The following is a 12,753-nucleotide window of genomic DNA, read 5'->3' on the forward strand; positions in this document are numbered from 1 at the left end:
TCCCTGGAGCTAAGAAATCCTGCTCTCTAGACACAGAGACAAAGCAAACATTTGTTGGAGGAGTTTTATAAAAAATAGTGTGAGATCACAGGAATTCATTTTCACTGTGGGCTGATGGTGCTATAAGAAGACATCACAATAAAGGAAGGATTTCAACCAAGTCCTGAAGAAGTGAGGAAAGCGTTGGGAGATTATCCATGTTATTTTGCACCACAGGAAGTCATCCTATAGAAGCTAGGCTTTTCCTCACTGCAGCAAAGGAAACTGCCCACAATGAGCTCAAGTTCCTTCTTCCCCTAACTCCTACTCCTCCAAGGAAATCCGCAGCCCACTTTGTTCTCCTGCCTCCTCGTTGAAAATGACAACCCCCAATCCCCAGTCAGTAACTGTGGTATCATCGCGGTGCTGCCTCTCCTCTTATTTCCTCTATTTGGCCACCTTTGACACACGAAAACCCTTTCACCTAAAATTTACAGATGAGATGTCAAGATTCTGATGAGAAGGAGGCAGCGCTTAGGATTTTCAGGACATGGTTCCCCAGGTTTGTTCTATAAATACTAGTTCTTTCATAAATTTCTGTGGCTTTTTAAGCCTGATCATGTAAATTTGTTATTTACCTCCATTTTGGCAATTGTAAAGGCTTCAAGCAGCCTTGCAGGATCTAAGCCTGCTTGTATACAGCCAGCATTGAATGACAGAAACCTTTATTTTGATGACTCCCCTGAAATCAATGAGTGCAATTCTGTCTCATTCTCCCCCTAAAGTGACGAATTCAAATTGCAGAGTATTGATAAGCCTTCTTATGCATTTCAGGCATGTCTAACCCTCAATAAAATCTCTCTCTGTTGAGATTAGCGCCTGGCTTCGCCTACCCTCCCTTAACTTCCTCCTACTCCCGGTCACTTCTGTTTACTAGAACAAAGGGTGGTTCTCTGTCTCTTTACCAGGACTGTTTCTGGATTTCCAGAATAATTGGCCTATCTTTATTCTAACAAAACTGTGAATCATGTACTTATCTAATTTCCTTCTTTGTATTGGCTGCTAGAAAACTTAGAGCCAAATTTTGGCCCCTCTCTAAAAAAGCTGTCTAGATTCTTACAGCTTGCATTATGATAATATCATTCCTGGCTTAATCATAATTTCCTACATTCCTTTTCTTTTTGCCCTGTTCTGTGTCTAGTGTTAGCTATTTTTTTTTCATGTTCATTGAATATATATTGTAATTTGCCTTAAAGATTTTTTCTTTTGGAATAAGAGAGGTATAAACAAATAACAAATAGCTATGTGTTACCACACTATCTGCATGTGTTTTGTTTAATTAACCTTGTCTCTTTTTTTAGAGAAGCTGTGTAACACGGGAGAAAGATTAGTCCCTTCTTGGAGCCAGGAGACTTTCAATTGGTTTTGTTCCAATTCTGTCTCTAAGTAGATGTTGCATTTAAGCCATATTTTGAAATTCTCTGAGCCTTCATTTTCTTGTCTGTGAAGTGAGATGGTGGCATATAAACAGCCTACATTAAGGATTGCAAGCCAAGGAGTTTGGGCAGGGAGGCAAAATGGAACTTCCATGGCCAGCTAGAGAAGAAAGAATGAGGTGGGACTGGCTCTTGTCTGATGTGGGGTAGAAACGGCTGGTCTGAGACATGGGGACCATGAGCGTTAGCTCACAGCCTGGTGGCCATTTAAGTAGATACCTCTTATAGAGCTGTTAAGAACAAATTTTCAGAACTGTTTCTAAACACAGATTCACTGATGATTCATTTCCCATATCTGAAGTGGAATGGGTAGTTTGAAAAAGTTTTTTTTTAATTTTCTTGAAAAGGTTTTTTTTCCATGGCATCTTTTTTATACTTCTGCATCTTAAATTCCTCAGAAAATAGCATGCCAAAGGGCTGTGAATCTAGTTATTAAAAGTAAGTTATTTATTCCCATTAGACAGCAGTAGTTTGGCATTAAACTTTCAGAATTTCAGCTGACTGAACCATGCATACCCATGGCGAGAATACTTGGGCTCATGAGGAGTCTTCCCACCCTCCCAACCCAGAAGATGCTTCCTGTACAGGCAGAGGAAGGCTCTGGTCACATCTCACCTGTGATAGGGGATCTACGCATTCATGTTTATGTTCATGTCATCATCCATACCCCGTACTTCTGTTCTGGGCAAATGAGACAAGAATACACACCTGGCACAGCCTAGAGCTGCATGGGTGTCTGCCTATTCACACCTGGCACAGTCTAGATGTCATCACTATGCTCTGCTGGAACAGATAGTTCACAATTGTATGAAGAGACAAAAGTGCTGGCAGGATGGAGGCACCACATGGCCCTGTCTTGTTGACAAGCAATACTCAGAAAGACCTGCCTTGAAACAAGTGTACACAGTCACACGGGGGCTGAGCACACACTTTCAACAGACATTAAGTTATCTCTGTGAATTAAAATTTGTTGGATATACAATTATATTTGTAAGTTTTTATAAATTTGCTTTGGAGTTAAAACTGTGTACAAGGGTCAAGCATCCTTACATCTGATGTTATGTGCACCCAGATCTGGGCCTGGCTGACTCCTTCGTACCATTTGGGCTCATTGGTTACATCTCTGAGGGGCCTTTCCTTGTCAACGAGTTTCCCAAGTCCTGCTACTCTGTCTCATGACCCTGTTGGATATTATTTATTGCGATCTAAAAATCATCTTTTTTCTTAATTTGTCTCAATTTTTATTGTCATTATTCTCTTATTAAGGGTGTTATCTTTATGAAAGAAGAGATATTTTCTGTCCTGCTCATCATTTTAATCCTGGAGCCTAGAACACTGCTTATAACATAGCCATCATGCTCAATATTCTGATTGAATGAATGTTTTTAGTACAAATTTAAATAACCTTATAATAATGTGGTTTAATTTAATACTTAAATTTATTTATATTTGGGTACCCTATTTTAAAGAATTCTCCATTGTTGGACATACAATGAACTAAGTGATTTTAACTTTTAAAACCTAGGCTGTATTTTAAATACCTAGGATCTTATGAAATAAAAATACAATGTAGAAAATACTAAGCACATATTTTTTACACCAGAGATATGAATCTTTGGGTGTCCTGTTGATATTTCATCCTATTAAGTTTGGATGCATTTCTTTCAATTTGACTGTTTAAATAGACCCAAACCTTGAAGCAAACTTGGAACTAGTGAGACTTATTCTTTCACAAATGCCTTACTTCCTGGAAAAACTAACAAACCTGCCTTACAGGTCAGATTCTGGATATTGCAATTTTGTCACTTAATAAAGTAAAAATTAAAATCAAAGTCAAATCAACAAATCATTATTATAAAATTGATTTCTTTATTGTATAAGATAATTAAAGATATGCCTAGATTTACAGAAATGCAAAACATGGGACTTGATCCTTGATAAAGAGGAGAATCAGTAAAGGTATGTAAAAAGAAAAATCTCAAAGTTTTTTTTACCTGTTTTGCGTCCTTTACTTTCACACAGGGCATTTTTTCTGGTCAGCAAATGTGTGGAGGTTTTTCCCTACACCAAGCAATTCTCTTTTTTTTCCCCCCAGAATTACTGATGACTATTGTTACACCAATGCAGACTTATAAAAATTTCACTTGAACATGGGGCAAGAGCAGGAAGAGGGTAGGCAGGAAATTAACCTGCAGATTGAGCTGGGGGTGGGTGGAGGTAGCCAGTGGCTGGGCTCATTTCCCCATCATGAGGGCTGCTGGAGGGGTAGAGGGTGTGGCCCTCACAGGCCCTCTGTGTCACAGCAACAGGTGCAGAGGCCACTAAGAGCTCCCCACAAAAATCACGAGAGGAGGCAAGGACGGAAAGCATCCAAAAGGAAGAAAAAGGAAAGCTGGACACCAGCAGATGTCTGTCCTACAATTCCACTGGTTTCTAACCTTGTCTACCTGTCTACCTGGAGATCACGTCAGATCCCTCAGGTTACGGGCTCAGCCCCTTAACTGCCCCCCACCCACTCAGACGCCAACTGCAATAGTAGTTCCTCAGGTCACTCACAACCTCTATCTGATTTGGCTACAAATTGGAGGCTCCCATGACCCCCTTCTCTGGGTTGATTACCAGCGAGAGCAGCTCTCAGAGCTCAGAGAAACACTTACTTGTGTTTACCAGTTTACTAAAGGATACAGATGAACAGCCAGATGAAGAGGTGTGCAGGGCAAGGTGTGTGCAGAAGGGTGCAGAACCCTCACACCTTCTGAGTGCCCCACCCTCCCTGCACCTCCCCCTGTGCGCCCATCGGGAAGCTGGCTGGATGCCAGACTATTGGGATTTTTGTGGAGGCCTCATCACACAGACATGATCAAGCATGAACCCCATTTTCAGCCCTTCTCCCTTCACAAGAGAATGGCGGGTGGGGCTGAACATCTTCTAATTGTGGCTTACTCTTTCCAGGAACCCTCCCTCATCCAGGACCCCACCCAGGGTCTCCTCATTAGAACAGAAGACACTCCTATCATCCAGCAAATGACAAGGGTTTCAGGAGCTGTGTCGGGAGTTGGGGTTAAAGGCCAAATATTAGAATGAAAGATGCTCCCCACACTCTTTATCAGTTAGGAAATTACAAGGCTTTCAAGAGCTTTGTGCCAGTAACTATAAATTCACAGTGTGTCACTGAAGTCTAACAGTTGGGAATTACAAGGCAGGCTGTGGAGGAGGAAGAGCAAGGACTTCAGAGTGAGAGTCTGGTTTACATTTGGCTCTGTCAACTCCCAACACACGCAGCCTTGGTTCTCAGAGAACCAAAAATGCATAAATCTGTGAAACAACCCTAGCAGGGTGTCTGGCACGTAATAGGCATCACAAAATTACATAGTTACTTTCTCTTTCTCTTTATTGAATTTTCTCCATCCATTCGTGCAAATCATTTCACACATATTGGCCAATTATTTGGGAGTGATCAACTTAATCTTGGACTCATGAGAATTCAAAATGCACAGAAGATAGTTAACTGCACATGAACGACTTTTTTTTTTTTTTTGGGGGGGGTACACCAAGTTCAATCATCTGTTTTTGATGAACGACTTTTATTGAGCAGGTGCTCAGCAAGTTGTTGACTTACCGACCTGTCTCTCTGCAAACGTTTGCTATAAATATACAATCCAGAGTACCTGAGATTCATAATTTTAAAACAAAGCTCAATAGATGACTAATAAGAAAAAAAATCAAATTGTACACTTTGAGTATATGCAGTTTATTGTATGTCAATTATATCTCACTCTTTTTAAAGGAAAAAAAAATTAAAACAAAGCTCATTGTCTTTCTTCAAAGGTTGGCCATGTTTACCCCCATGTTTCTAAATACTATCAATAGGCTCCTTTTCTGCTAAATAGCTAAGCTTTTAAATTGGTCTTTGTTGAATGAAGGGTGATGGGAAGAGGAGGTTCGCTTTGGTAGAACATTGGTTGCATCGTGTTTACCTGGGCGGATACTTGCTGGGTGCCACAAATGCAAAGGAGAGAACACACAGAATTTGCTTAGAGGAAATACAACCTAGTGGGCAAATCAGGCAGATGCCTTAAGGTTAACAATCAAATGTATTAAGTCTAAGAATTTAAGTACAGAGTCTTGTTGAACGGCGGGGGAGAGGGAAGACGTTGCTCTGCTGGGGTTATCACAGAAAGCATGGAGAGCAAACGGAGGAAGTGCCAGTTCAAAGAACCAATAAGAGTTCAGTAAGGAACGCCCTGTCTCGGAGACCACGCTGAGCATAGTAGGAGATTCCAGAGCTTGGTCACTAGGTTCCAGATTCAAATTTATTTGTTTATTTATCCTCTGCGTTGGGTCTTCGCCGCTGCTTGCAGGCTCTCCCCAGCTGCGGGGAACAGGGAGCTACTCCTCCCTGCGATGTGCAGGCCTCCTATTGCAGTGGCCTCTCCTGTTGCGGAGGGTGGGCTCTAGGCGCGCTGGCTTCAGTAGCTGTGGCACGTGGGCTCAACAGCTGTGGCTCATGGGCTCTAGAGCAGGCTCAGTGGTCGTGGTGCATGCGCCCAGCCACTCCGAGGCACGTGGGATCCTCCCCGACCAGGGCTCCCACCCAGGTCCCTGACTGGCAGGTGGACTCCCAACCACTGGGCTACCCGGAAAGTCCCTAGGCTCCAGGTTTATTAAGAGATGTTTGGGTTCGAAGTGACGGGAAATAATATCTGAAAATTGCACAATCTGTTTAACCGGGTTAAATCTTGGGTTCTCTGCTAATAAGCTATTACGCAGATTTTGTTAAATATTTAAAGATATGTTTTTCCTGGTAGCATCAGAGTTGGTTTCCCTTTCCTTTTCAAAGAATTGACTTGTCTATTTGAGCATTTTGCAATTTTCCTAACTCAAAAGCTCCCTTTAATAATACTTTTATGTTTTGTACTAAGTATGACTTGAGTAATAATAAGATGAACCAAATGAAATTGCTGATATTCAGCCATTCTGACTTAAAAAAAACAATAATTTCATGTGATTCAAACTATATATTATGGCTATAGTACTTAAACTTTTTCATCATTTCATCAATTTTATAAGATTATAAAATGTTCTTAGTACACTTCAAAATTATATAATACACAAAGATTATATCATGTTTGTTTTTATACAATTCATACTATATAGAAAATTTTCATTGATTTCTCATTGTATAAATAGTACATTAATCTAAAAAATTCTATTAATTTATACAACGAAAAGCATGATTTGGGGACATCTTAAATGGCAAAATATCATGTTTGAGCTGGAGAAAGAATGACTATGAAAATGTTGATGGGAGTTTCATGACAAATTACACCACCAATAGTGGACAAAAGCAAGTTTTTAGCTTTGTGTTTGAAATTGATACAATTTACATTTAAAATATCAATGCAAGTATTTTTACAATGTCCATGGTTTTTCATAACTCAGGAAAATAAGGAAATGAGATATGAGTTTATCTGTAAGCATTTCTCCACAAACACCACATTCTATAGACTAGGGTAGAAGCAAGTCCCCCCAGTCCCCGGCTCCTTCCTGAAACTTCTGCTGTGTGAGGCAGGGCAGCCTCCTTATCTACAAAGTGGGCTAAAGCAACCTTACATAAACACATCTCCCATGAGTTTTTGCTTCTTTTTCCCTTGGAAAGGAGTGTGGAAAGAAAATCAACATTGTGTCTGTATTGCTAAGAGCTCCAAAATGGAGCCAGGAGACCACTGGGGAAATGTGATGTATGCACGTCTCTGCCTGGATGGAATTTGACCTTTTGACCACTTATCCCCCTAATGAAAGCATCCAGAACATCTGCCAGAAACTCGAGATACTTACCAGGTCCTAACCCTAAAATAACTCATGTCAGTCTATATACTTTTAGGACCCATACCCTAAAACAATGCATGATTTTTTTAGGGACAAGTACTTCCTGACTCATATCAGAGTCAATCACAGTTCTCACCAGGCAACTCTAACAACCTCCTGGCTTTTTTCTTTATGAGCCCCTGACTCTTTCTCTTCCCTAGAACACATTTTTGGTTTTAACCAAATCTGTGTCTTCCAAATTGAATTCTTAAGACCACAAGTAAACTCTTTTCTTAATTGCAGCCTTTCCATTGCTCTTTGGTCGACATTTCATGGCATCAGACCAGTGGGCTACAGAGCAACCTGCCCCCCATCTCCAGCTCTGGCACAACCTCAGATCCCAGTGAGATACCTACGAGAATGCATGGTGCTCCATCATCTCCTCCGTGCTCCTGGGACTTGGGGGTGAGTCCTCCTCTACTCAGACCTCTCACCTTGGTAGAGGTTCTAGTTTATCTGTGTGTACGCTCTTGTCAATTTCTGTTTTTAAGACGTCGTCTTCTGTTTTGGTCTGGTGGGTAATTCCTGCGAGATATGGAAAGTTCACTCTCTAAGGGTAAAACTACAGAGAGGTCCCTCTGGAACTCCTGCTGGGTTTACTTGTAAGAACTATGGACCCTAGTCCTGCAAGTATTTGTTTTGATGGACTGTGATTACCTGGGATGATTAACAATTAAATTGACCTACTTCTGGCTCCTTTGAAATTCTTGAATTAGTTTACCTAATTTATTTATTAGCTTCTGTGCTCAGTCAATTCGAGAAAGGATGTAAGACGAAATTGGGAAGCATACTTCAGTTGGTATTTTGAAGGATGCAAACACAGTGATGAATCCACTAATGCTTCCCTCAGAGAAACGAACTCATGATTACTTCAAAGGATTTCCAAACTGGAAAAATATCCTCTGAGGTTTCTGAAGGACCTCCCTTCCTCCCGCCAACCCTCTCTCTCCCCCCTCCCCCCACTGCTCCCTCTGATCCTTCCTGTTCCTCTGAATGACCACTGCAATGCTCTCCTCCTTGCTGCCCACCTCTCTCTGAACTTATTTCTTATAACACCAAGATTGATCCCCCAGAGAAGGTAGCAATGCATCCAACAGCATGGTGACATTGTCTATGATTATCATGATCAGTTTGAAAACAATGTTTTTTCAAAATTCTGATCTTGAAGGGAACAAAAGTCTTTCTAGTGGGAGCTTGCATTTCTCTGCCTGTGTCTTTGAAATGTAAATGTTCTACTAGTTCCTCTTCAGGAACCCTTTTTTGGTTCATCTCCAATTCTGAGACTGAAAATTTTTTTTAAATAGTGGGGGAAGGGGTCTTTTTAATCTTAAAACTTTAGAGTTTTGCTAAGTTTAGTTAAATGATGGAATGTCTAGATTGTTTCTAAATAAGGTAAAATACTGAAAACTTAATTGCTAAACAAGTCTAAGTTTACCTACTTTTATTTGTACAGATATAGACTAAAAATATTGGGTCTATAAGTAAATGTGTATATCTTGTACCTTATTAAAAGATCGTGCTATACAATCTTGAGAAGGAAAGACGGAATTGGTGGAATTAGGCTTCCTGACTTCAAACTATACTACAAGGCTACAGTGATCAAGACAGTAAGGTACTGGCACAAAAATAGAAAGGTAGATCAATGGAACAGAATAGAGAACCAGAGGTACACCCAAGCACATATGGGCACCTTATCTTTGACAAAGGAGGCAAGAATATACAATGGGAAAAAGACAGCCCCTTCAATAAGTGGTGCTGGGAAACTTGGACAGCAACATGTAAAAGAATGAAATTAGAACACTTCCTAACACCATACACAAAAATAAACTCAAAATGGATTAAAGACCTAAATGTAAGGCCAGATGCTATAAAACTCCTAGAGGAAAACATAGGCAGAACGCTCTATGACATCCATCAAAGCAAGATCCTTTTTGACCCACCACCTAGAATAATGGAAATAAAATAAAAAATAAACAATTGGAACCTAATGAAACTTAAAAGCTTTTGCACAGCGAAAGAAACCATAAACAAGACAAGAAGACAACCCTCAGAATGGGAGAAGATACTTGCCAACAAAGCAACTGACAAAGGATTAACCTCCAAAATATACAAGCAGCTCATGCAGCTTAATACCAGAAAAGAAAATAACCCAATCCACAAATGGGCAGAAGACCTCAATAGGCATTTCTCCAAAGAAGACATACAGATGGCCAACAAACACATGAAAAGATGCTCAACATCACTAATCGTTAGAGAAATGCAAGTCAAAGCCACAATGAGGTATCACCTCACACTGGTCCTAATGGTCATCATCAAAACATCTAGAAACAATAAATACTGGAGAAGGTGTGGATGAAAGGGAACCCTCCTGCACTATTGGTGGGAATGTAAGTTGGTACAGCCACTATGGAAAACAGTATGGAGGTTCCTTCAAAAACTAAAAATAGAGCTGCCATATGACCCAGAAATCCCGCTATTTGGCATATACCCAAAGAAAACCATAATCCAAAAAGAAACATGAACCCCAATGTTCACTGCAGCACTATTTACAATAGCCAGGACATGGAAGCAACCTAAATGCCCATCAACAGATGAATGGATAAAGAAGATGTGGCACATATATACAATGGAATATTACTCAGCCATAAAAAGGAATGAAATTGAGCTATATGTAATGAGGTGGATAGACCTAGAGATTGTCATACAGAATGAAGTAGGCCAGAAAAAGAAAAACAAATACTGTATGCTAACTCATACATACGGAATCTAAAAAAATGGTACGGATGACCCAGTGACAGGGCAAGAATAAGGATGCAGATGCAGAGAATGGACTTGAGGACACGAGGTTGGGGGGGTGGTGAAGGGGAAGCTGGGACGAAGTGAGAGAGTAGCATAGACATATATACACTTCCAACTGTAAAATAGGTAGCTAGTGGGAAGTTGCTGTATAACAAAGGAAGATCAACTTGATGATGGGTGATGCCTTAGAGGGCCAGGACAGGGAGGGTGGGAGGGAGTCATGGGAGGGAGGGGATATGGGGATATATATATAAATATAGCTGATTCACTTTGGTGTACCTCAAAAACTGGTACAAGAATGTAAAGCAATTATATTCCAATAAAGAGCTTAAAAAAATAGTAGTGCTATAAAGTAGCATTTATTTAAAAAAATTATGAAACATATTTATAAGTTTGCCAAGCCATGTAATATTAATACAATTCACAATTGTTTGGTTCTTCATTTTTACTAAAGAAATTAGGATTTCAAAATGTTAAGAATTCTAATCAATATATGTAATTAAAACTCCTAAAATTATAAGAAAAGCAACTTTGTATAAAAGGAAATTCTTTAAAAAAGGTATAAAGAATGGAAAAGTATTTTGTTAAGGGAAAAGAAAGTGATTTTGTCCTAAAGATGGTTAATTTTAAATGGGAAAGAAAATGAGGGGCAAATAAATGGAATTAGAAGGTTGTAAAAATGTTTGTGAAAAAAGGAATCTTTAGAAAGGAAAATTTTATGTGTGGCCATTCTGGATAAAATTGGAATAACTTTAATTTAGTAAATGAGTTTCAATATCAAACATAAGTTGATGCAAACAAAATTTGGTTTTTCTCTCTGTTAAATGCAATGTTTTCTTAGATAATTGGTCGGGTCTTAATGAGAGATTGTAAACAAAGATTTTCTTTACTTTTAATGCAATTTGTCTGGAAAAACAAAGATTTTTACAACTATGTAACTATCTATATTTGCCTGCTAAGTCTTTAATTGTTATTTTGGTTAAATGGATAATTAAGCATTGTTTCAATGTGAACCCTGATCCTGTTTGACCAAGTGTTTAAATTTTTTTTTAATAATTTTCTTTTATTTATTTATTTATTTATTTATTGGCTGTGTTGGGTCTTTGTTGCTGCATGTGGGCTTTCTCTACATGTGGTGAGCAGGGGCTACTCTTCCTTGCCGTGTGTGGGCTTCTTATTGCAGTGGCTTCTCTTGCTGTGGAGCACAGGCTCTAGGCACATGGACTTCAGTAGTTGTGGCTCATGGGCTCTAGAGCATAGGCTCAGTAGTTGTGGCATTTGGGCTTAGTTGCTCCAAGGCATGTGGGATCTTCCTGGACCATGGCTGAAACCTGTGTCCCCTGCATTAGCAGGTGGATTCTTAATCTCTGTGCCACCAAGGAAGCCCAAAATTTTTTGATATTTTTGACAAACTTTCCCAAATCAAATTCTATTCTTTTGACTTAGAACTAACTTGAGATATGTTTCAGAGGGCCCCTGAAATATTTCAAAGATTTGTTCTCCCTCCTTATAAAAGGGGGTTATGAATTAGGTTTATTTGACATGTTAAATTACATGGGCAAGAAGTAATACTAAGACTTCTTTACAGGTATATGTGTTTGAGAAACTGTGAAATTCCTAGAAATCTGATATTTATGGTAAATGTTATCAATCTTAACTCTATTTATTATCTTAAAATGTTGTATACCACAGAACTAACCTAATTTCCTTTGTCGATTGCATTGTGAATGACTCTTTCACCATGCAATTTTAAGTTTTTTGTTGTTTCTAGAAAGTCATTGTTTTACGTTGATACTTTTACAAATATGCTTCATCTTCAGAGAGATTCACGTAAGGGACTCTGACACATGCTCTAGAGTACAGTTTTCCAATAAACTTTCATATCATAGCATTGAACTGGGAAAGAATTTATGAAACTCTAATGAAGAAACTGATGGCTTCATATAACTGCTAACGAAAGATAAAGACCAGGAAATAATTCCATGGGACTGAATGAACTGATGAAGGTGATTACAACATTTATGACTTTTTGTTCTAAACCTTGCTGGTTCATTTATGTTTTGCTCTTCCAGGTTTAAGGAAACCTCCTCTCTCAAGCTACCTATAACTGGAAGCAATTTGATAAAGTATACCTTTGTAAGCAAAGATGAAACATTTATCTTATTCTCCCTACCCGATCCCTTCAAAATTTGGAAACTCTTAATATTCTTATTTTCATTTCAACATAATTATTTGCGTAAGTTCAATAAGAATCTGTTCTCCTTATATCAGGACACTATTGGAAGCATTATATTACCAAAGCTTTGACTGGAGTGTCATATTTGAGAGGGACTTGTATAGGCTCAGATAGGACAAGACAGCTTTAAGGAACTAAAATTGCCTTTATGGAGCCAATAAGGACTCTTGGAAATATCCAGCTGGCACCTTGCTTACATGGTTCACAGCAGTCTAACCAGGTTAGTAAGAAAGGTAACTTCTTGGAAGGTGCAGACAATTCAAGACATTTTGGAGATCTCAAGAAGAGAAGAATTCATCCAAATCTGTAGGTATTGCAGGCAAAGTCTGATAGCAATCCTTGGCTTGTCTTTCCTGGCCTTGAGAGGTCTTTAAA

Source organism: Hippopotamus amphibius, chromosome 3 (assembly GCF_030028045.1).
Source record: "Hippopotamus amphibius kiboko isolate mHipAmp2 chromosome 3, mHipAmp2.hap2, whole genome shotgun sequence".
Classification (NCBI taxonomy): Eukaryota; Metazoa; Chordata; class Mammalia; order Artiodactyla; family Hippopotamidae; genus Hippopotamus; species Hippopotamus amphibius.